The sequence below is a fragment of the Protopterus annectens genome, chromosome 2.part1, assembly GCF_019279795.1.
Source record: "Protopterus annectens isolate FY-2018-M chromosome 2.part1, PAN1.0, whole genome shotgun sequence".
In the NCBI taxonomy this organism is placed as follows: Eukaryota; Metazoa; Chordata; order Ceratodontiformes; family Protopteridae; genus Protopterus; species Protopterus annectens.
In genome coordinates, this window is record NC_056729.1 from 1459226638 (window position 1) to 1459250810 (window position 24173).

General features: G+C 41.1%; 1 protein-coding gene and 1 non-coding gene across 2 annotated transcripts in view; both read right to left on the bottom strand.

Moving 5' to 3' along the window:
• The window catches only part of LIAS (lipoic acid synthetase), a 917328-nt gene that overhangs the window by 21026 nt on the left and 872129 nt on the right, over positions 1-24173 (bottom strand). The window lies entirely within an intron of this gene.
• On the bottom strand, positions 11654-11772 carry LOC122795211. Its single transcript, XR_006363802.1, has one exon. It is a non-coding gene; the product is annotated as a small nucleolar RNA SNORD89 (small nucleolar RNA).

Below are 24173 nucleotides of genomic sequence, written 5' to 3' on the forward strand. Positions count from 1 at the left end.
GTTACATGAATTTTTATCATCCTTTGAATCTACTACTAATTTTTTGCATTTTACAAGTAATGTTTCCAAGAACATCCTACAATTTTTGGATGTATCACTTGAAAAAATGGAAAATGGGAATATTAAATCAAAGGATTTTTGAAAAAGTACTTCGACTCAAACTCCTTTTTACATTTTAATAGTTCCCATCCCATGTTTCAAAAAAGGAGTTTGGTGAGAGGGCAATACATCCGACCCAGTAGGATGACCTCCCTAGACCACAACTTTGAAATAGAATGCAACTTTCTTGATGGTCTTTTTAGGGAAAAGGGGTACCCTGTTGATTTTCTACATGAGATTAGAGTTGATGTTTCCTCTAACAGAGCCAACAAATTTTGCCCTGTGTTAGGTTTGGGTATTCTTAGTGATTACAATCGAGTTATTCATGAAACAAAGGATAGTGTTGAAATTAATAGGGCTCTTATTACTGAGTATAACACTGATTTCCTTCACTGTAACAATACAGTGAGAAATGAATGGAACTTTTTGGAGTTCACTGACTTACCTTTGGACAAAAATTTACCTCCGAAATTTATTTTTAAGAAGAGGAGGAATTTACAAAAACCTACTCGCGGTACAAGGAAGAAAAGGGATTGTAATTGGTAAACGTAAAGGAACCTACCGGTGTGGGATGTGTTCCCAATGTCAGTACATTGCACACTGTGAATGGGTCTATGTACCTAGAAGAGACAGGAAGATTATTGGCCTTTCACACTTTAATTGTAATAGTGAAAGAGTTGTTTACGTGGCCATATGTTCTCCCTGTGGTGCATTTTATATTGGCAAGACGAAGCGAAAGATAAAAAGACGTATCTATGAACATATTTACGAGACTAAGACAAAAAATGAGAAAAATGCACTTTTTAAACATACTTTGTGTTGTCAACAGGCAACATTCACTTTTATTGTTCTCGAACAAGTGCAAGATGACCAAAGGGGTGGACATTGGGAAAACCTGTTGAAATATAGGGAGCTTTACTGGCAGGTTACCCTAGATGCAGGAATGATACCAGGTCTAAACGAAAACATTAGCATTGTCCCACTTTTAAAGTTAAGGGCTGCTAAACTGTAACATGTATTTATTATTATTGTATTTTATTACATATATATATATATATATATATATATATATCTTTTAAGCATTTGGACATTGGATTAAATACTTTATTTACTGTTTATTTATAATATTTTAACTTTCTGGCCAGTAGGTGGGGGTGTTGTATCGATTCTTATCTCAAAAAATATATATATATTTCAGCTGTTCTTATTGTAACTGTCTTAGTTTGCTGTTCTGCATGCTGTTCAGTTGCTCTTGCTCTGCACTTATTACTGCTTGTTAGTAGCCTTCTAATTTACAGCCTTCTGCACTTGTTTTTAGTCATTTGTTAAATTAACTGCATTTATTTAAACTGTATTTGCTGTAATATTGCTAGGCACATGCACACACACACACACACACACACACACACACACACACACACACACACACACACACACACACACACACACACACACACACACACACACACACACACACACACACACACACACACACACACACACACACACACACAGTGTGCCAGAGGCTGCACTGCATTTGAACTGTATTTACTGCTGTTTTAGGTGCTGTTTTTGTAAAAAAAAACTAAGCGTGTTTCCTGCACCAAGGTCCTGGGTTCGAGACTGGCAGTGGGAATTTATTTAGGGATGGGAGGGTGGCCTAATGGTTAAGGTGTTTGCCTTACAAACACAAGGTGCAGGGTTTGGGTCTCACAAGGGATAATTGGCTAGGCTTACAATGGCTCGCAAGGGCAGTTAGCTTAGTACTAACCTATGAACCTATGTAACTAGTCTAGTTCAGATACAGACTTGCTGTATCCAGGACTGTTGGTAAGCTTCTGAGACCCCCCCCCCCAAGCCTTTGTGCTGGAGGGAAACCTTCTAGCTTATCAGTGGGAGTGGTAAGCACTCAGAAGCCTATCTACCGCAAAAGGAGTAGTTCTTGGGTAGTTTGACCATTTGGGCAGTTTTTCCATCTCTTTTAACTTTCTGGTTTAAAAGCCTGCATTTGCGCTTATTTCCTGCCTTTCCTGTAACTAGTCTAGTCCAGATACAGATTTGCTATATCCAGGACTGTTTGTAAGTTTCTGAGTGGTGCCAAAGTCTGTTCTTCAATTTTTCCCTTAGATCTGCTCGTTCTCTCCTCTCCTGCACTTTTACTAGCCTGTCAGTTTAGCACTTTACCAGACTTCTTGTAGCAACTGCAGTACACAAAAATGCTACAAGCACTAAACTTTCTACAAGGAAACAGCTCCAGTACTTAATGCCTACCCCTCCAGGCATGTCTAAAGGTCAGCTCCCTGTGCTTTCCCTATTAACCTGGAGAACTTGGGCATCCTGAGGAAATGTAGCAACTGCTTCATGTACACTGACAACCCCCTCTTCTTACCCCCCCAACACTCAGACTTGTGAGAAATGCACTTGTCAAGGCCAGAATAGCTGGTCAAGAGAAGGTCAACACTTGCACCACACCACATAGAACACATAGCCCTCCAGAACACACACCAACATTGCCTTCACATAAAAACACAAACCACACAACCAACTTCGCAGATGCTCTCAATAAAAATGTAACCAAACTGTAGACGTCCAAAGCAAAAACCCACTCTACCACAACACATTAATCACAAGACATAACTCTCCTAAACAGTGTGCCACTCAACCAAAGCACCTCCCCCCCCACAGAGGCAAAACAGCATGCCCAACACACTAATCATAGGTGACTCGATAGTGAGGCACATTGATGTCCCACTCACTAGGTTGAATAAGGAGTTGAAAAAGTAACTCAGCTGCCTGTCAGGCGCCAGGATACACCACATAGCGCACGCACTCAGGTCCCTCAACAACAGCTACAAATATGACTCAGTCATTGCACATGTGGGTGTGAATGACCTGAGACATACCTCCCTTGACTACATGGAGGAACTCTTGGATTATGCAGCCCAGGCGGATATGACCCTAGCCCCGAGCAGCATCCTACCATCACCCAGAATTATACCACAGTACAAGCAGAAAATGATTGATTTCAACAATTGGCCAAGTTTCTGGTGTCATTCTAAGGGGAGCTAGTATGTCTGCCCGGGATGACATGATTGATAGACCTCAATGTTTTGCCAGATATGGCCTTCATCTGTCACCCCTGGGGTTCCAGATACTGGCCAAAGCTCTTGCCACCCCTATACTGCCTTTTTTTAGGCAGTGTTCCAAAGAACAAATTACCACCTTAACTGCTACAAATAAATGTAATTTGAGGGTCATGCTGCTCAATACTAGAAGTCTAAATCTCAAAATGCACTCGCTCGTGGCACTCCTTAAAATGGAGAACAATGACATTTGTGCTGTAACAGAGACCTGGTTCAAGGCAGCAGAAAGAACCCCTGCACTACCAGGCTATAACTCATTCCACACCTTTCGGCCCCAGAACTTGGACCGACGCACCAAAGGCAGTGGGGTTTCCATATTCATAAAGGATTCACACACCTCCAGACTGGTAGCCCAACATAACACATCCGAGATACTTCAGGCGCAGCTAACATTGGGTAAATCAACAATTCAGGTCGTAGCCTGCTATAGGTCCCCAACCATGTCCCAAGATTCACACTCCACATTCCTAAGCACCCTGGAGTCCAACCTAACACTCTCATATTGACTACTTCAACTACAACTAGCCCTCCATTAACCGGGAAAACTACTCATGTACCAATACACTTGCACAAAGCTTTCTGGAATTCATTAATTCCAATGCCCTGGACCAACTCATTCTTACCCCTATAGGTAGCAACATCCTTGACCTGGTCATTACTAACATGGGTGATTGTTGCTCTACACCAATAGTAAACTCCTCCCTGGTTAGATCCAATCACAAGTAAATCATCTTGGAAATCCACATCCCTCCCAGCCCCCAAACAAAGGTAACCACCATGAAAAAAACCTTTGTGCTCCTAAAAACAGAGGTGGCTAACTTCACAACACCCATGCAAACGGACAACAGTTGCATGACCGCCATAGTATACACCAATGCACTGTACAAACATGTACACAAATGCATGGATCTCACCATATCCAATAGAACTAAGTTGCTCTCCTCAAAAAAAAAAAAAAAAGCCAATCTGGTGGTCCCCTGCCATAAACTCTACAATAGAAGGAGGAAACTGATGCAGAATAAGGTGAAGTCCCAAGACTGGAAAAACTCCCTTATCATCCTCAGCAAAAGGTTGAGATCCGTCATCAAATCCTCTAAAGCTAGCTATGAAAACAGAATTGCAGCAGATATTAAAGACAACCACAAGGCCTTCTATAGTTATGTAAAGAATCTCCATGGCAACACCCAGATTTGCTCTGAGCTACTGCACAATGGTATCTCATATACAGAGAGCCAACAGATATTACAAATATATCTATGAACAGATTCAGTGCTAACCTTACCCCCCCAAAAGGACTAATCACAATACCAGTAGATTGCCAGGCACCCAGTATTACTGCTGCACAGGTTAAAACAGCACTGTACAAGGTCAAGAATACAGCTTCTATGGAACCTGACAGTATCCCTGGCAGAGCGAACTGGCACCTCACCTGTGCCTTGTTCACCTCAGGCTTTGTCCTTACCAAGTGGCACACTGCTACAGCCACCCCTCTCCACAAAGGAGGAGCGATTACAAACCCCAGGAACTATCGCCCCATTAACCTGACTAGTCTGATATGCAAAGCTATGGAACGCATCATCATGGAACTAACAGGATATAGGGAATCTCCAAACGTTGGATCCTACACAGTTTGTTTTTTTGAAGGGTAGATCATGCCTTCTCAACGTAGTAGACTTCTCTGAGTCAGTCACCAGAGCTGTGGATGAAGGCAATGTGGTTCATACAGCCTACCTTGATCTGGCCAAGGCCTTGGACACCATTCCCCACTCAGGAATCATAGAAAAACTCATCAAGCTGTGCATCAACCCCTATATCACTAGGTGGGGCTGCAGACTGGCTCACAGATGGAATCCACAGTGTGAAAAAAGCTGACTCAGACTGCCGAACTGTCACGAGTGGAGTCCCAAAGGATTCAGTCCTGGGTCCTCTCCTGTTTGGGATCTACTTTGCTGAAGTCCAGGCTAACATGAAGGGACTCTGGCTGACAAAGTTCAGATGATTTCAAGTTGGGAACAACTCCAAGTGATGTTGACATCCTACAGAAAGGCCTCACTGAGACCAATGACTAGTGTCGTCAGAACCATGGCCTTAAGCTCAATGCCAAAAAGTCTTCCCCTTTGGGAAAAACCTGGTTCCCATGAATTACCACATCAATGGTAGTCCAATGAACAGAGAAGGAGTTATAAGACACTTCCCTCATTAGGCCAGAGTACAATACCCCATTTGGCACGTACCTCACTAGACACCTGCAACAACTGGAGTGGCCGCAGAAGTATCTCACCAAGAGGATCCTAGGCCTTAAACACTTGTCCTATATGGACAGACTCAAACTCCATCTATTCTCAGTCTCAAATCACATTAGAGGCCATCTCTGCTTGACTTACAAATTCAAATTTGACCCAGCTGCGCTAGAAATGCTATATCTAAAGAAATCCCAATCCCTCCACACCACACACTCCAAAGACCTCAACGTCATTACCACAATTAGCATGCTGGAGGGACAGGTTCATAACCCAGAGACTGCCCATGCTATGGAATAGACTTCCCATACATGTCAAGCAGAGCACCTCACTGGCCCTCTTAAAGAGAAAACTTGAGTGGATGGGAAATACAAAATTCACCCCAGGGATCACTCCAATGGCTCTCCTTGACATACACTGGGAAGCAAGGTCAGGTGGCAGAATGCCAGGGTAATCCTATGGGCTAGGACTGTAAAGGCTCCAGGGCCATTAGCCTAGTACACACCTATGAACCTATTAAACATTCAAGGCACTGAAAAGAACAAGGGGTGAAAAAGATTGAAGGGCCAGAATCTGAGATCTCATCTTTGATGCTGATATGGTCTCGCTACTGATGGGGAGGCCAGAGACTGACAAGTGCTTTTGGAGGTGGAAGTGTGGGCAACACTGGCACTGTGAATCCTGCACCCCAGTTACACATGATCCTGACAGAGTTGGGACTGACTTTTGGAAGTTGACAGTAAACACCAGATTCAACTTCTGATCATATACTAGGTGACTGGGAGAAGGCACCTGAAGCAACAGGTTGTCTAGATAAGGCAAAATCTGAATCCCTCGAAGCCTGTACACAGCAAGACAGGGTTTGAAGAGTAAGCATATGAAAGGAGGGGACCCTGAGAAAGGGGATGAGCCAAGAGATAACCAGAATAGATCTCAAAGTACCATCCATTTAAGGAACCAGGAATATTAGAATAAAAACTCCTTTTACGACTTGGGAAGGGGGACAGGTTGAATGGTTCCTGGTCTAAAAGGAGGTGGGAACTGTTAGAGAAGCAGACTTAGCAGAAAAGAATACTTTGGGCCACAGAAATCCAAGGAAGTCTTAGCAGAGGGGCTCTGCTTCCCACTCTTCCTGCCCTTGCAGGCCTGGGGGGGAGGGGGGAGTTACCTGTAATAAAAGCAGATCTAAAAGGATAATTCCTCTGGATTTTATGATAGGCAAAGCTTTAAGATCTTAAACATCTCTCCTGAAAGACTGAACAATGTCAACAGCAGCATCGAACAACTTTACTTAAACATCCTCAGGAAGAGGACTGAAGACAAAGCCAAGAATAATGCCTCATGACAGACCTAAAGGCCACAGCCCTAGAAGAGTCAGCAGTATTACAACTACACAACATATACAGTGGTGAGCCACTTAAGCAGAGCCTAAAAAGGCTAAAGCAGAGGATTTTCCCTCAGATTCAGGAAAGTCAGTGACAAGCCCAAGCAATCAAGGCCACAGCATACCTGGTCGTGTAGATCTGATAAAGGCCAAAGTAGAAGCAGTGTAAACTTTCTTACCAATCCTCTCCATTGCCCTTATCAGAAGGCAAGTCTGGAAGACAGCAAAAGCTTAGGTTTCTCAAAAGAAACAGAGCAGCAAGATCAGCAGAAACACAAATTAAACTGAATCCTCAGGAACCGTCCATAAGGGTTTTTTTTTTTTTAGGAGCAGGAGGCTGACTATGCTTTAAGAGTATCCACCTGAAGCAACTCATCTCTCAAAGATCAGACATTTAAGAATATCACCTAAACAATTCATCAAAAGGAGACTCCTCTTCATCAGAACCATAAGCCAAGGGTGTAGCCATCTGTGGACTAGGACATCTTCATCCTTGGAATTCAGTTCCCCAAGCTGTTTAGAAGGGACAGAGGTCCAAGGAGGAGCAGATACCAGGACTCCTTGAAAATATGGCTTTAGGGCCATCAAGGCAGTTGCCATTCCCTTCTAGGACAGACTCAAACACTTTCAGTGTTGGTCTTTGCTTGGAAAGGACATCAGTCCTAATACCAGAAGTTCAGACCCTTGGCAAGATTCAGTGAGAACCTGGAACCAGCATATCTGTAGAATCCCTTTAGGACACTCCCAGATAAACCACAGTTTCCCATCAATGTCAAGTGTGCAAGGATGAATCCATGGGGGCTCCAACAATCCCGGATTAAAAAGGGATGTCCGGTGGAGGCTGGACAGATAAAGAATCCAGCAGAAGTACCTTGAGGTTAAAGGACTGTCATGGTACCCTGGGCTGGCTGTTTAACCCACTGGTTTTCAAGACAAGTGGCCAGGGAAAACAAACTGGGCTGGCTGTTTAACCCACTGACTTTCAAGACAAGTGGCCAGGGAAGACAAAGTGCTTCAGTATGTCTTACACACACACCTCTTACAAATACCACAAGAGGTGTGGTCATAGGAAGCACCCAACGAAAAAAGCCACTCTTCATGACATCCCCTATGGGGAACATCCCAGGGGTAGCGATGTTGAAGGCCATGCTGACTTAAAATGTCAATGAAGCACTCGTAAGGAGCCTGGCCAGAGAAAGCATGGAAATGAAGCCATAAACCTGAGGGCCCACAGAAAGTCCATGGTGGTCACTGATTCAAGGACAAAGACTGGAAAAAGTCAGAGAGGCAGGACCTTGGGGACCAGCAGGGATATCACTGGAAAGACTAGATCCTACAAAGGGAAACCTGAGCCTGGGGAGTCTTTAGATTTTTGAGCATTTATAAACCCCAGGCTCGGAACTAGTGAACTGGAGATCTTTAAGCAGAACCTAGGAGGAAGCTTGAATTAGCAGATCGTCCACACAAGGAATGATACAAACCCTCTCATGCTGCGGAAACAACCCTCAATTCAGAAAGACCTGGAATTGAGCAGGTAGAGGTCCAGAATTAAGTCTCCAAGTGCCCTCTTTCCTAAGGAGAGCCAAAACATACTTGGTGAGGAGTCTGGTAACTAATGGCCCTACAAGATAAAGGAACTGTAGTATAAACTTTCTTGCCTAGCCTCTCCATGGCCCCACTATCCTTGGCAAACAGAAGCAGCTTGCTTGAGGGTAAAAACTTGGCGAGTTTGTCAGCTGCTGAGAGAGCATTCAGGAGGGCAGGGGGAGACTACCTACAGGAATTCACAATCCCTTTCCTGGATGACAGAAGCTTTGTGATCAATCCTACTTAAAGAATTTCTTCATACTGTAAGTTTCCCAAAAGAGAACCCTGACTAACATCTTCCTCAGCCATAAATGGGAAGGGGATATGGGAAGCCAAGGACTCTTCCCAACAGTCCTGATCCTTAGAGGAATCAGGTTATCCAACTCCAAGCACACTGGATGACCACAGAGGGGCAGGCACAGACTGAGGCTTTACAGTCATTACAACATTAAATACCTCTTGAGTAAAATCCCACCATTCACACTGCAGACCTTTTAACAAGACTTTCCTGCAGGATATTCACATAAAAAAACATAGGAAGGTCAGACCTTGGTATCTCCTTCCTCACCAAAACCTATGTCCCTCAGATACAATCAGAGGTTCCCCTCAATTTCTGGGGTAGATGTTTGTTGAATCTGAAGCAGCCACTAGGCAGTCATCTGGGAATTCACTAGCCTGGAGAGAGTTGTCCAGGCCAGTATCAGGCCCAAATTGTTTGGCCCTTTTCTTGGCAGATGGCAGAGCCTCATGACAGAAAGGTTCCTCATAGGAGCCTGAGCCAACAGCTTAAGATGCTGTTTTTTTAGGTAATGAGACAGCAGAGAGATGACTACACAGGGTCTTGGGGACAAAAACTTGGCAGACTGCTTGGACTGGAAGCACAGACGTTCTTCAGTGCACACTTCCTATGTCACTTTTCCCACGCCTTGTGCATACATGTGATGTACTGCACATACGGATGCTAAAGGCTTTAGTATACTGGCCAGATGTTGGGCTATCTTTGGCTTTAGTATACTGGCCAGATGTTTGGCTATCCTTGGCAGGAGATGCCTTGTTTAAGAAGGCAGCAAAACGGATATGGAAGGACATGTCAGCATTCTCCCACTGAACACAATGGTTCATCCTGGAAGGCATCTGCCCCTTCACAGTCCCCTACAGATTCCATTTCTTGAAGCCTTTCAGGGAAGGAATCCACTTTTTAAACAAACCGAGGTCAAGAGCCTGCATTACACCTTAAGCCAAGACCAATAAAATTACATCTATCCAGATTAACTGATAATTAGTTTTGTGGAAAGACAGACCATCACTGCCAATGATATGTAAATTCTGGTTAAGCAGCGTCATGGTCACAAACCCACCCCTCCCGTGGCCGATAGAAGTGACTACCATGCTCACTGAAGGGAACCCATGATCATAACAAGGACAAATAAACTTCTACTGTATAGAACATGGTTACACACTTGGAATCAGTACTACAGCTACAATGTGAAAACATGTTGATATACTACAGAACCAGTAACTAAAATTTACACTTGCCATGTCTATAACAGAGAAGCAACAGTTCAAATCCTTGCTGGATTTGGATGGTGTAAACTACAGTATTACCAGCACAAGAAGTCAGAATGTAGCTCTGCAAACCACTGGGAAACAGCAAACCAAAGAATCATGAAGACCTTGTTTAGTATAAATCTAAACATGCAAGGCAACACAATGGGTTACCCTCCATGAAACTCCTCTATCTTGGTGGAGATAACATGCCACTCAGTTTTCCAACAGACTAAAATAAGGTGTTAAATACACTATGAGAATGGGGGACTAGTACTTGGTTCTGCTCACTTCCAGTATAACTGAATACTGCAGTATTCCATACATCTTCAGGCTTGCAGAGCACTTGTCAGTGAAAAGCAACTGCTTTGTGGACTGGTATCAGTTTCTATGGGATGTCTGCAGCTGGAAACTGCTGAACGACCCCATGTTGCTGGGTGGGCCAGGTCAAGAGGTTCAGATAGATGAATACCTACTTGTGAAGGCAAAATATAACCGCGGTCGAGCCTTGGTCAAAAAGGACCGGTGGATATTTGGTATATACGACTGCAATCTGAAAAGTGGCTACCTCACCTTAGTTGAGAAAAGGGATGCAGTCACTTTACTCCCAATTACCAAACGACATGTCTTACTGGGGACAGTGATTGTCTGACCAATGGGCTGCATACAGGGGCATTTGCGAACTGTCCGGGATGAATTATACCCACCTCACTGTCAACCACTGTAAGAATTTTGTAGACCCCAGGACAGGTGCACATACAAATGCTGTTGAGGTCATGTGGTCTCGATGCAAGAAACAGCTGAAATTGTATGCCAAAAGTCTGTACTTAAAGCTATGTTTAAAAAAAAAAATTGTTCTCTTGGAGCTTCTCTCCTCGGCCTTCCCCTGAAAATGAAATGTGTAATCCAGTTGGACTCTCCCGGTCAACAAATGTAAAATAAAATGAATGGGACTCTGAGGCATATGGTGGACAGTCACATAGATGAGTTCCTGAGGCGTGAAAAATACAGCAAACAGGATGAAGTAGCTCCAGTGCCTAGTTGGACATTTAGAGCACCAGGATTTGCATGAACTGGAACTGGGTGGCCGGAGTCATAGCAGCTAACAGGTGCACGTTACCTTTTATTTATGGTGATTTAATACAGTGGATCTGTTTCAATGTTTCATGGTGCTTGAACTGCTGATTGTCATTGGTTCTGTTGCTAGCTATACTTTGTATTTTGTGACTAGTTTGTATGTGTGATGTAGTAATAAACTGCATAGCTTTCACGCTACTTAAACCGTGTTTACATTTTTATTTACGGTTTCTTGAATGGGTGCTTTGCGCCTTTTTCTGTGATTGAAAAAGCATGGAATTTATTGTAAAACTGCGCCAATAAACTTTTTCGGACAGCTTAGACAGGTCATGAATATTCATACCTCGGCACAGCGGGGAGTGTGAATTCATGCGGAAGCTGGGTCTGCATAGCTGGAGCAGTTTGGGCGAGGTTCGCTACCGCGCATCCTACGAGGTACTACTTTTAGATTACCATTAAAATGCCCAAATACACGCAGAATTACAATTGAAGCAAATAATGCCAACATAGGCTGCAGGTGTGAATTTTGACAACCACAAAGTAAATCAGAAATGCAATTAACAGTTCCAGGATGCTCTGCCATAGTCAGACTTAATTTCGCTTCAGCTGGTTTTGTCACGGTGCCTCCAGCTACGAGAGCAAACTGTTATAACCAGAAGCACTGCAATTCGGCCTTTTAATGTCATCATTCATTGGCAAAGAGCTCCTGTGTGAAAGGAAAATTGCCCCCTTTCATGTACTACAGATTAGCAACCATCTTGTACACAAAAATACCAATTATTCTCCAAGTATACACACAAACCAGATCCAAACAGAAACATTAGTGTGTTTACTGGGTGGTGCCTTATGCCATTTCCGTAAACTAGCAACATACAAATTTTATAGAACTATTACGTTACAAAGATGTGCGTATGCAGTTAGCTGCGCAGTTCGTACTTATTAAGGTAGCCCCTCTCGATAAAGAGTGGGTGACAGTACTTCCTAACCTCTAAAACTACACTACAATGACCTTGCTTATTTAAATTTCAAAATTGATTAACCACGCTAGTCAACAGGCCCTTATGCGCACTAAACTGTGGCAAAGAGAAAAAAAAGTTAATGGGGGAGGGGCGTCACAGGCCCTGAGCAGCCTAGACGTTGTTCCGAAAGAAAGACACTGGAACAAAGCTCTTGGCGGCATTAAAGTTGCAAATCCCATGGCTTTTATAAAAAAATAATTTAGAACTATACACGACCCCATTCGTGAATCCGTTTACGTAACTGAAATCCCAATTCTGGCTACAATTAAGTACACTGCAGTAAACAAATTCTGTTAACAATGCACGCCCACCATTCACATACCGGTAAACATTTAGCCGAAAGCATAATACAGCTGTGCGACATAATATTCTATACACAACGAAGGTGCTTCACTGCACAGCGCCCAGCCACCAACCTTTACTTTACCACAGACCTGAGACACAAACTAATAGATGCAACATGCTTTGTATTAACCCCACGGTACCAAACCGTTGTAAACCCACAGCTGTGCTCAACGTACTCCCACTGAACTCCACTTCCGAACAAAAACATTTCAAAATAAAGTTATGGCGGCTCCTAGTTCTAGGCCCGCCGGTTCGTATGCCAGGATATTCTCACAAGGCGCTACTTAAACCTTCATCTTCGACTACAGAAATAAAACGTTCTCTTCTAATCCCCTCAGTTTACTTATATTCACGACCTCCTACCTTGAACTCTCCTCCCTCCCCAGAACCGGATATGATGATTAAGAAGTAATACCGCCCACATAAACACGCTTCGACAGTTTCCTACCCACTATGGTACTTTTCATGTGTATTAAACTGTTATTGAATGATGCAAGCAAGATAAACTCCTTTTTGGATGAAGCGTTACCACTATGACTGTGGTGTCTGTAAGGCTGTAAGTAGGTACACTCGCTAATCAAATGAGTAAATTTTTTCCTGAATATGCCTTTAAAACATATAAAAGCCTCGTGTTTGCGCTAAGCTGCTGTTTGTCTAGTGGCAGTTAGTGGTGACGTCTATACAGTGTATGCAGCCACATGAAGTTGAAATTTCCCTTTTAAAAACTACGTCATAACTGCAGTGACTACTTTTCCTGGTGAGCGGTATTTCTGCATTAGTTACGGCTATTTAGCTCCACATTACATTATTAAAGCATCCACGAGTATGGCCACTGTGCATTACACCAAGAAAGCACACATTCCTTGTCTGGTTACAAACATTCTCCTCTCCTATCTCTGCACCTAGCTTGGTAGACATGGGCATCCTGAGATGATGTAGCAATTGCATTATGTACACTGTCAACCACTTAATCCTGGAACACACAAATAGAATATATGAGCGATGTGTTTGGTTTATGCTATATACTGTTCGCAAATTTTGGAATTTGTACTTGTTAACTGTTGTGCATTGCACTGATGTTCACAAATTTTAGATTTTTACTATTTATTCATTTTTATTTATTTATTTTCCATTTGTTTAGTGGTTAGCCCAACTGTTTTCAGCAGAGGCCCGGGGAGGAAAGCTCCAGTTACATAGTAAAAAATTATAAAAACTATGTTTGTGTGACCTTACTTTAAGACTTTGTAAGTATCATAGTAACTTGTACTATTTCTGGAGCTTTTCCTCTTGGGTCTCCACTGAAAATGTCTATAAATAAACAGTCACACACTGACACTGGAGACCAGACATACAGGCACAAAGCAACAAATAGGCTGTCAGCAAGAAACACACACAGATAACACTCACCGCACCTACAAAGGACCAGACACATAAACCCACATGTGCAGAGGTTCTCACATGTAACTTACCCAAACCTCAAAGACCTCTCGGGTGCAGTCCTCAGGAATTATGCATGGACACAAACAAGACAGTTTGCATCACAACACATAACACCATATCTCACTGTCTGAACTACCAAACACGCAAGTTGAAACACCCCACAATACAACATTTTGATCATTGAAGACTCCTCTCTGAGACACACTGCTTGATAAGGAGAAGGTTACAGTTAATTCCCTTTAGGGGCCAGGATCCACCAGATCACACAAACACTCAAGTCACTTACCCCGAAGTTCCAGTATGATTCAGTCATAGTCCATGTGGGCGGAAATTACCCGAGACATACCTCCTTCAACTGTATGAAGAGAAACATGATTGAGCTCTAAGAATATTTGTCACAGGCAGGTGTGAGCCTAGCATTGAGCAGCATTCTACCATCTGCAAGGATGATGCCATAATACCAACAAAAAATGATTGCCTTTAACAATTGGCTTAGCTGCTGGTGTCATTCTAAAGGGATCCAATACTTGTCAGCCAGGAAGAACATAGTTGACAGACCACGCTGCTTTGCCAGGGATGGTCTTCATCTGTCACCACTAGGCTTTCTGATATTGGCTAAAACATTATTTACCCCTACAGTTTTTTTTAAGCATTGCCAAACAGACAACTTTCAAATATTGCTGAATCTACTCTATCTATGGTTTTATGGACGAAAACGTGTGGTATCTGCAGCGTTAAATAAAGAGCTTTGTACACTATTTTTGCTGGGTGCGATCTCCGCTTCTTTCGTCTTGTTTTTTGGTTACTGGTTGCTTTTGGCGGAATTTCTCCAGGTTGTTTTATTATTAGTTTTTCATTTGGAGATGGAGAGTGCAGCCAGTTCCCCTCAACAAATGGATGAGAGGAGGGATTATTTGGGTGAGACCCGTAAGCTTGTCGGACAGTTAATCGCAAGTGGTGGATCTCCTCACCCCATCAGTCAGTCTGTTGGACTGATTCTCAATAGATCCACCCTACCTGGGAACCAGGAAGCTTTCAACAGCAGGACGAGCGACAAACTTGTTTCTGTTACCCGAGGTGGTGGTGTTGAACTGGTTACAAACAATGGTGTGAACAAAGGAGTTAGGACCGAGGACATTGGTATGCCCAGGCTTTCTTTTTTGTAATCCAACGGAGGCGATTTGGTGGCTGGAATGACTCGAACCAACAGGCGTAACATTGCACAAGGTGACATTATGTTTGACAACAACCAACAAAAACTTTTACGTAATGGGGACTTTCGAGTTTGGTTAGAACATAAACAATTTTAACACTTTTGATACCCGTAATAAGGGGAAAGGGGTAGTTGCACAGACAGATACGTTTAAAAACTCGTTGAACAAAGTTTCCGAACTGTTGCTTAAATATAAATCATTACAATTTGACAAGGAGTATTTAAACGAATGTCTGAGGAAAGCAATTGTACCTAAAGGGATTTGGGTATTCAAATACCCCAACAATATTGTTAGGGGCTCTGATTTACATCTAGAGTTACTTGAAATCTTTAACAAATGTGGGCTTGATATTGTCAGAATTACTATTAAGCAAAATTATGTTAATATGTCTGTCCTGCATGAGGAGCTAGATTTGCTTAACAGACAAATTACCTCAGACCTTTTATTTACAGTTGAGGCCGAAAAATCTAGGTATTTTATGGTGTTAGAAAAAATTGATGACAAATGTACCATTAATGTGGAGAGGAAAATTAGAGAGAGATGTTAAGGAATACACTAACAAAACATGTTACCTAGATCCTAAAGGGACTGTCAAACAAAAAACAGTGGTTGGAAGATGATAGGGTAGGGACAGGTACCCAGTATGGTACGGAAGAGGATGTAGTGTATGAACAGAGAATTATGGGGGTGACCCTTTAGAAACCCCCCCTTTGGTGGTCCAAGAGAAACCAAAATCAGAGTGTTTCTTACTACCTGCCATTTCATGTATGGGGGTGGGGGTGGGGAGGACACCGAGGTGGGAGGGGGAAACATTAGATCTCCAGAACCCACTTATTCATAAAGAAGGGGCTAAACAGACTTACAAAAATTTTAATATTTTCAATTATAGTGAGATAACACTTACTGAAGACCATTTTAAGCTACTGGCTAAGGGATTTAAATACATCCCCAACACTAGAGGTGATATTAGTAAATTTTTCTTAGAGTTTAAGCTGTTTTTGAGAAAAATTAACCTTTCACATGTATTTCAGGGTCAGAATCAACAACACGATGTGGCTATTTTGAGGTGAAAAAGTACTTTTAATCTCCCTATCCATCCCCAGTTAAAAAACCTTGAGCTAATGGTTGACAAGATTATTAGGCAGTGGCAACCTGGAAAACAAAATAAAAAGCACAACCTAGACAAAAAAGAATGGGATGTGTTGAATGATTTGAGATTTGACCGTAATGTTCGAGTTATGAAACCCGATAAGGGGGGTGGAGCTGTTATCATGAACACCTTGATTTATGAAGGAAAAATGTTGGAATTATTGGGGGACACTTATAGGCGGGTTTCTAAATACGAGATAAACATTGCCTACAAAAAAAATTGATTTGGCATTAAATGATTTACTTCTTGAAAAGTTGATTGATTTCAATGATTTTAACTACTTGACAAATGTTTGACCTAAGACCCCTACAATATTTGGCATACCCAAAGTTCACAAAGATTCAAATGACCCACCCCTCAGACCAATTGTTTTGGCCAATGGTTCTAAAACTTCACCCCTTGCTAAGTTTCTTGATGTGAAACTTAAAAAACTTAGGGGTACTAGTTCCCACATACTTACTTAAAGACTCTTGGGAATTTTTGAAGGGGGTGGACCGTAATGCAAATTATGAACAAATGACTTTTGTCACTATTGACATCAAAGATTTACTTACTGTCAGCCCCCACAACATTGGTCTTCAGTGGCTGGAAACCTCACTGGTGGAAAAATGTAAGGTCTCTTCTAATGATTTACACCTGGTTCTTTATTTGATGGAGTTGGTCTTGTTTAACAACTTCATATTTTTTGGGGGAGAATTCTTCCACCAAATTAAGGGCGTTGCGATGGGGGCCAATTGTGCCACCACGTATGCCAAGATAGTTTTAGCTTGGCAGGAAAAAGAATTTATACTGGAATCTGAATTTAAGAAACACTGGTTGCAATATTTCAAATTCTTGGACGATATTTGTGTTTTTTGGGTGGGGTCTGATGATAAGTTACATGAATTTTTAACATACATTGAATCTACTACTAATTTTTTGCATTTTACAAGTAATGTTTCCAAGAACATCCTACATTTTTTGGATATATCACTTAAAAAAATGGAAAATGGGAATATTAAATCAAAGGTTTTTCGAAAAAGTACTTACTCGAACTCCTTTTTACATTTCAATAGTTCCCATCCCATGTTTCAAAAAAGGAGTTTGGTGAGAGGGCAATGCATCTGAGGCAGTAGGATGAACTCCCTAGACCACGACTTTGAAATAGAATGTGACTTTCTTGATCGTCTTTTTAGGGGAAAGGGGTACCCTGTTGATTTTCTACATGAGATTAGAGTTGATGTTTCCTCTAACAGAGCCAACAAATTTTGCCCTGTGTTAGGTTTGGGTATTCTTAGTGATTACAATCGGGTTATTCATGAAACAAAGGATAGTGTTGAAATGAATAAGGCTCTTATTACCGAGTATAACACTGATTTCCTTCACTGTAACAATATAGTGAGAAATGAATGGAACAACTTTTTGGAGTTCACTGACTTACCCCTTTGGACAAAAATTTACCTCTGAAATTTATTTTTAAGAAGGGGAGGAATTTAAAAAACCTGCTCAAGGAACAAGGAAGAAAAAGGGATTTTAAGTGGTAAACGTAAAGGAACCTACCTGTGTGGGATATGTTCCCAATGTCAGTACATTGCACACTGTGAATGGGTCTATGTACCTAGTAGAGACAGGAAGATTATTGGCCATTCACACTTTAATTGTAATAGTGAAAGAGTTGTTTATGTGGCCATATGTTCTCCCTGTGGTGAATTTTATATTGGCAAGATGGAGCGAAAGATAAAAAGACGTATCTATGAACATATTTACGAGACTAAGACAAAAAATGAGAAAAATGCCCTTTTTAAACATACTTTGTGTTGTCAACAGGCAAAATTCACTTTTTTTGTTCTCGAACAAGTGCAAGTTGACCAAACAGGTGGGCATTGGGAAAACCTGTTGGAATATAGGGAACTTTACTGGCAGGTTACCCTAGATGCAATAATGACACCAGGTCTAAACAAAAACATTAGCATTGCCTACTTTTAAAGTTAAGGGCTGCTAAATTGTAACATGTATTTATTATTATTGTATTTTATTATTTATATATATATATATATATATATATATATATATATATATATATATATATATATATATATATACATATATATTAGCACTAAAAACTGTCCTCAGAGCTAAGATCAGGAATACAAACAACTAAAACACTTCTTAATATAAAAGAACGACGAAGGAGCCAGTAGCTAAGCTTTCGTCCTTTTAATAGTATCAGGAACTTTATCAAACAACAGTAAGATGAAAACCACAGTATATATACCCTAGTGGGTGTTACCAAAAAAGAGTAGACTACTGAAACCAGACAGTAAATAAATAATGTAAATCTCAGAGTCAATAAAAAACTGGAAATTATACTACATTCCAAGGGTGAGCAGTGTCTACATAAACAAGTGCTATAGCAGTACAACTAATGAAGCAAAAACAAATGTTAATATATGCTTAAACATAACAGTTAAATAACTAAGAAAAATTAAATATATTATCTAAGAACATATTTCGAAGGACCTTTTTTGAAAAACATTATAAAAAGACTCTCAATAATAAGACAGTGTTTGGGTAAGGGGGGAAACTTTAGCGTTGCCACCTGAGAACACATTTAATATTTAGGCTTTCATTCAAACCAGGCGGTGTATCTGAATTGAATCTAAGCTGCCAACTTAATTCTTTTACTTCAAGTAGTGTATCGATGTCACCAAAGAAGGAATCTATCTTCTGTAATATAAGAAAAGTGAAACTGGCAAAATTATCACATAATAAACTATGCTTAGCAAGGGCATTTTTTGAATCATGCCTTCTAATTGCTGCCAAATGTTCTTTTATTCTAGCAGAAAACATTCTAGAGGTTTTGCCAATATAGAAAGCAGGACAAGAATTGCACACTGCTACATAAATAACATTCATAGACTTGCAATCTAAATGACTATGAAACTGGATTCTGAAATTATTGTGTTTAAACACATAAGCATTGCCCTTGAAAATGTATGGACAAGTGACAAGTGCCACAAGGAAACATACCAACTGTATTATCTGAAGAAGTGGAAGCATCTAAAATAAAGTGAGAGTCTCTGTTATCAAAAGCTGTTCTAAGAGACTTGGTTCTCTTGTGTAAAAAAAATGGAAATAAGGTGAAGCAGAAATTATGTTATAAGGAGAGTATTTATATTTTAAGATATAAAACACTTGTGCCTAATGGTCTTAATAATGATTTAAATTGGAAATGTTTGCTTTAAATGTTAAGTGTTTTTTTGATTATTGAATGATGAAGTGTTGATTTTGTATATTATATAAACCTGTGGAAATGTTTGATGTTTGTTATTCCCTGAAGGTGGTAACACCGAAGCGCTAGAGAGAATAAAAGTTTTGTACCTGCCTTTCCTTTTTTCTGGTTCCATTGGGTCATAGTTGTTTTTTATTGTGAGGAGAAGGTGAAGTGGTCGTATATCTAATAATTATTCAGGCCTAGGCAGTAGTATTTCTGTTTCATGTTTGTTACTACAAATTTTTTTTCATGCACTGGCAATTATTTGACTCATGGCTTGCTGTTGGTGTTGCCTGCATTCAACTAGCTGCACTTTTATAATCAAACACATTTTTTTCCTCATTTTACAGCACAATATTGCTTTGGCCAGTTGTGCATCTTTGAAATGCAATCTAAGCACTGTTGTAAAGGGTTTTTTATCATTATTGGATCATTATTCTTATAACTGCATCATTATTATTATCATTATTGGATTACTATTTTTTATCATTATTTTATCATAACTGGATGCTACTTCCCACCTGGCCAAAACATCCCTCCACTAGAAAACCTCCCACCATCTCCCCCAAGAAACTATCATCTTAGGTGATTTCAATATTGACTGGAAATCCTGTTCTGGCAACAATCCAACCCATCATGTACACCTTCATGGCGTCACCCAACTAGTCCAGTCACCAACCAGGATAAATGAAAACTCCAGCAAGCACACTACCCTGGATTGGATACTAGTCAGTAAGAGCCCCCAGTCATATATAACAGGCTGCTTATCAGATAGCCTCAGTGATCACTCCCCAACATTCCTACTCAAAAAATACCTGTACCATGCTAAACCTGTCGTCTATCGTCAAATACGTAAAAAACTAAACTTTAACCCACTCACATTCATCTCATCCCTCAAAGAATGTAACTGGCATCCTCTAAAGTACCTCAGTCTAGATGACGCAGTTGAATTTTTTAATACTACTTTCCTGAACATCCTTAATTAAAAGGTCCCCATAAGATTTTTCAGAACCAAAGCACAACCCTCCCCATGGCTACAGAAAACCACTAAGTCAGAAATGAAAAATAGGGATAAAGCCTTGGAGCACTGGCGCAAAACCAAAACCCCCTCAGCTAGACAGAAATTCCTAGAACTATGCAATAGAGTCAAAAAGCTAATAAAACAGGACAAATTCCAATACTACCAGTCTGCCCTAGACTCCTCACAACACAGCCCCAAACAATTCTGGTCCTCCATAAACTCCATCCTCCACCCAGGTAAAGTCAGTACCCCTCCTCCTAACATCCCTTACTCCTCAGAAAATATTGCTACCTCATTCAACACACACTTCACCCAAACCATACTATCACTAGCTAAACAACACAACCCCCATCCCCCTCCAACCCACACCTTCAACTAGTAATCTTCCCACTGCCTTCTCTTTTTCTCCTGTACCTACCTCCAACATAAAAAAAACTCTTAACTAAACTTAAACCCACCAAATTAGCAGCAGACAGCCTTCCAAGTGAATACCTACAAATCGCAGCTGATGCTCTGGTATACCCAGTATCCATCTTGGATTAACCAATCTATGTCAGAAAGTTACGTTCTCACACTGTGGAAAGTATCACATATAATTCCCCTCCACAAAGGCGGACCCTCTGCAGAAGTAACCAATTACTGCCCCATAGCTATTCTCTCTCCACTCTCTAAAATACTAGAGAGATGCATACACTCTCAGGTCTCACACTACCTCCTTACTAACAACCTCCTTTCCAGTACTCAACCTGGTTTCCGACCAAACCATAGCACCACCACTGCCTTATTCTCCTTTACTAACACTATCCTTTAGCATAAAAACAATGGCTATCTCTCCTCTGCTACTTTCCTAGACTTATCTAAAGCATTTGACATGGTCCCACACAAACAACTTATCTCTGTCCTCAATAACCTATCCTTCTCACAATCAGTCACCAACTGGTTTCAGAGTTACCTGTCTGACCGCCAACAATCCGTTGTATGGCAGAATGACATATCTCCCCAACTACCTGTTCTCCATAGGGGTTCCCCAAGGATCCATCCTTGGATCCCTACTCTTCTCTGTTTACACCAATAATCTAGCCTCTGCCACCAAACATGGCACACTCATACAATACGCAGATGACTCGACCATCACCTGCTCAGCCCAGTCCCTACCCAAACTGCAAAAAGTCACACAGGATGCCTTTTCCTCTGTTGAAACATGGTTATCCGATGCCCAATTACTAATCAACCCAAACAAAACTAAACTGCTCATCTTCCAACCCACCAAACATACTCAAAACAACTCTCACTTTAACATCACAGCAAAAGACAACACCACTATATACCCAACTGAACACACCAAATTGCTAGGAGTGGAAATAGACAAACTAAAATTTGACATTCACATATCCATGATCATAAAAAAAGTCCACAAAAAACTAGGAGCGTTATACAGAAATAAGCAATTTCTCACCAAAGCAGCAAAGATTTCAGTAGCAAATTCCCACCTTATCTCCACCCTACTTTATGCCTCTCCAATATATACCAACCTAAGGCAATGTAATCTAAACAAGCTAGAGACCTGCTACAACAAAATCGCCAAATTCGCCACAGGGGCATCCTACCATAGTCACCACTGTCTCTCACTTGCTGAACTGGGCTGGCTTGAACTCCCTCACCTCCTTCAGTGGTATCAACTCTCACTCACCCACAAACTAGTAAACCATCTACTAAATGTCCCACCCCTCCAGAATCTACTCCAACCCTATCGCACCACCAGACCACTAAGATCCAGCAACAAAAATCACTTGCAGATCACTAAAGCTAATAACTCTGCTGGTGAAGCACTATTCTCTTGCGCCATAGCCAAATTATGGAACTCACTCCCACCCACAATTACCTCCGTACCATCATGCACCCACTTCAAAACTTTACTAAAAGCGCACCTAAAAACATGCTGGCTATGTCCTTGCAACTCCCACTCTAATATCATCCACCCCATCCAACCACTACCTTTCTTTCCACTCCACTAACTACCTTGATTATAGCAAGCTCAGATGCTCATAAGCCTAGTACTTATTATACAGCAGGAACTTCTCATTGTAACATTTGTTAATGTCTGTTATGTACTTCACAAATAAAGACTCTAGTTGTCTACTGATGTACTATGTTCTTCATCTGTAAATATGTTGTAAGTAATTGCTATGTTAAATTGTTAATCGCTATGTAATCCAATGCAACTACTGTCTGTTTATTTTACTGTGGAGCTTTTCTCCCGGGCCTCCGCTGAAAATGGACCTACGTCCAGTCGGACACTCCCGGTCAACAAATTTAAATAAAATAAATAATCATTAGCTCTTGCTGTATGTTATCCTTCAGATATCATAGCATGACTATTTCTAGTATTCAGATTGCATTACCACGGTTTTCTTTTTTCACTTTGTTTCTACCACTTATTGTGCTTCAATGTTTTGAGCTTGGTTTGACTGAAGTGCAGTTAGTTTACACTCTTTAGCAATTCACAGCTGAGGCAAATGCAGTATATGCTTTTTCTCATATACTTTTTATTACCACTACTAGCATACTACCATGGTCCATTTTTTTTATAAAACATTAAAAATTTCATGCTTTCACCAAAGTCTTATGCCCTTGGTCATCCTATATCTTGACTGGTTATAGTCGCTTTTTCTGTATGCATGTATGTATGTAACAATCTGTCTTTGCATTCTTGCGGTTATAATAAAATTGCCTCTACCTGTTTCACTGACTGGTTTGAAATTCAAGCATTCATGAATATCTATACCTTCTTTATATATTCTGCATATCTCATAATGCATGTCTTTTTATTCACAATACGCATGCAGTGCACATTTCTGCTTTACAAGTGCACTGAAAGGTTACTAGTCTACTGTAATTCTGTTGGTTTTCTGTAAGGGGCCCCTGCTGTGTCTCAGAGTGTGCCCACCAGTCTACTTTCCCAGTTGCTGATACAATGATATTTCCCACAAGTATTCATGTGTGTGTCTCAGTATGTGCTTTATGTCTATCTCACTCTGTTTCTCTCTCTCTCTCTCTCTCTATATATATATATATATATATATATATATATATATATATATATATATATAAAGGGCATTTCCCTGTGCTTTCCCCTATTAACCTGGTGAGCTTGGGCTAGGCTAACAGCCCTGGAGCATTTACAAGCCTAGCCCATAGGCTTACCCTGGCATTGTGCCACCCGACCTGAGTTCCCAGTGCCTCTTTCAAGTAGAGCCACTGGAATAATCCCCGGGGTGAATTTTCTATTTCACATTCACTCATCAAGATTTCTCTTGAAGAGGGCCAGTGAGGTGTTCTGTTTGACATGTATGGGAAGTCAATTACAGAGCATGGGCAGTCTATGGGTTATGAACCTGTCCCTCCAGCATATTCTGTTGATTGTGGTTAAGAGGTTCAGGTCTCTGGAGCGTATGGTGCGGAAGGATTGGGATTTCTTTAGATGTAGCATTTCTAACAGAGCCCGCTGGGTTAGACATGGCTTGTAAGTCAAGCAGAGATTGCCTGTAAGGAGGCAATATGAGACAGAGAATAGTTGGGAGCTTTTTGAGTCTGTCCATATAGGACAGGTATTTAAGGCCTAGGATCCGCTTTGTGAGTTACTTTTGTAGTCTCTC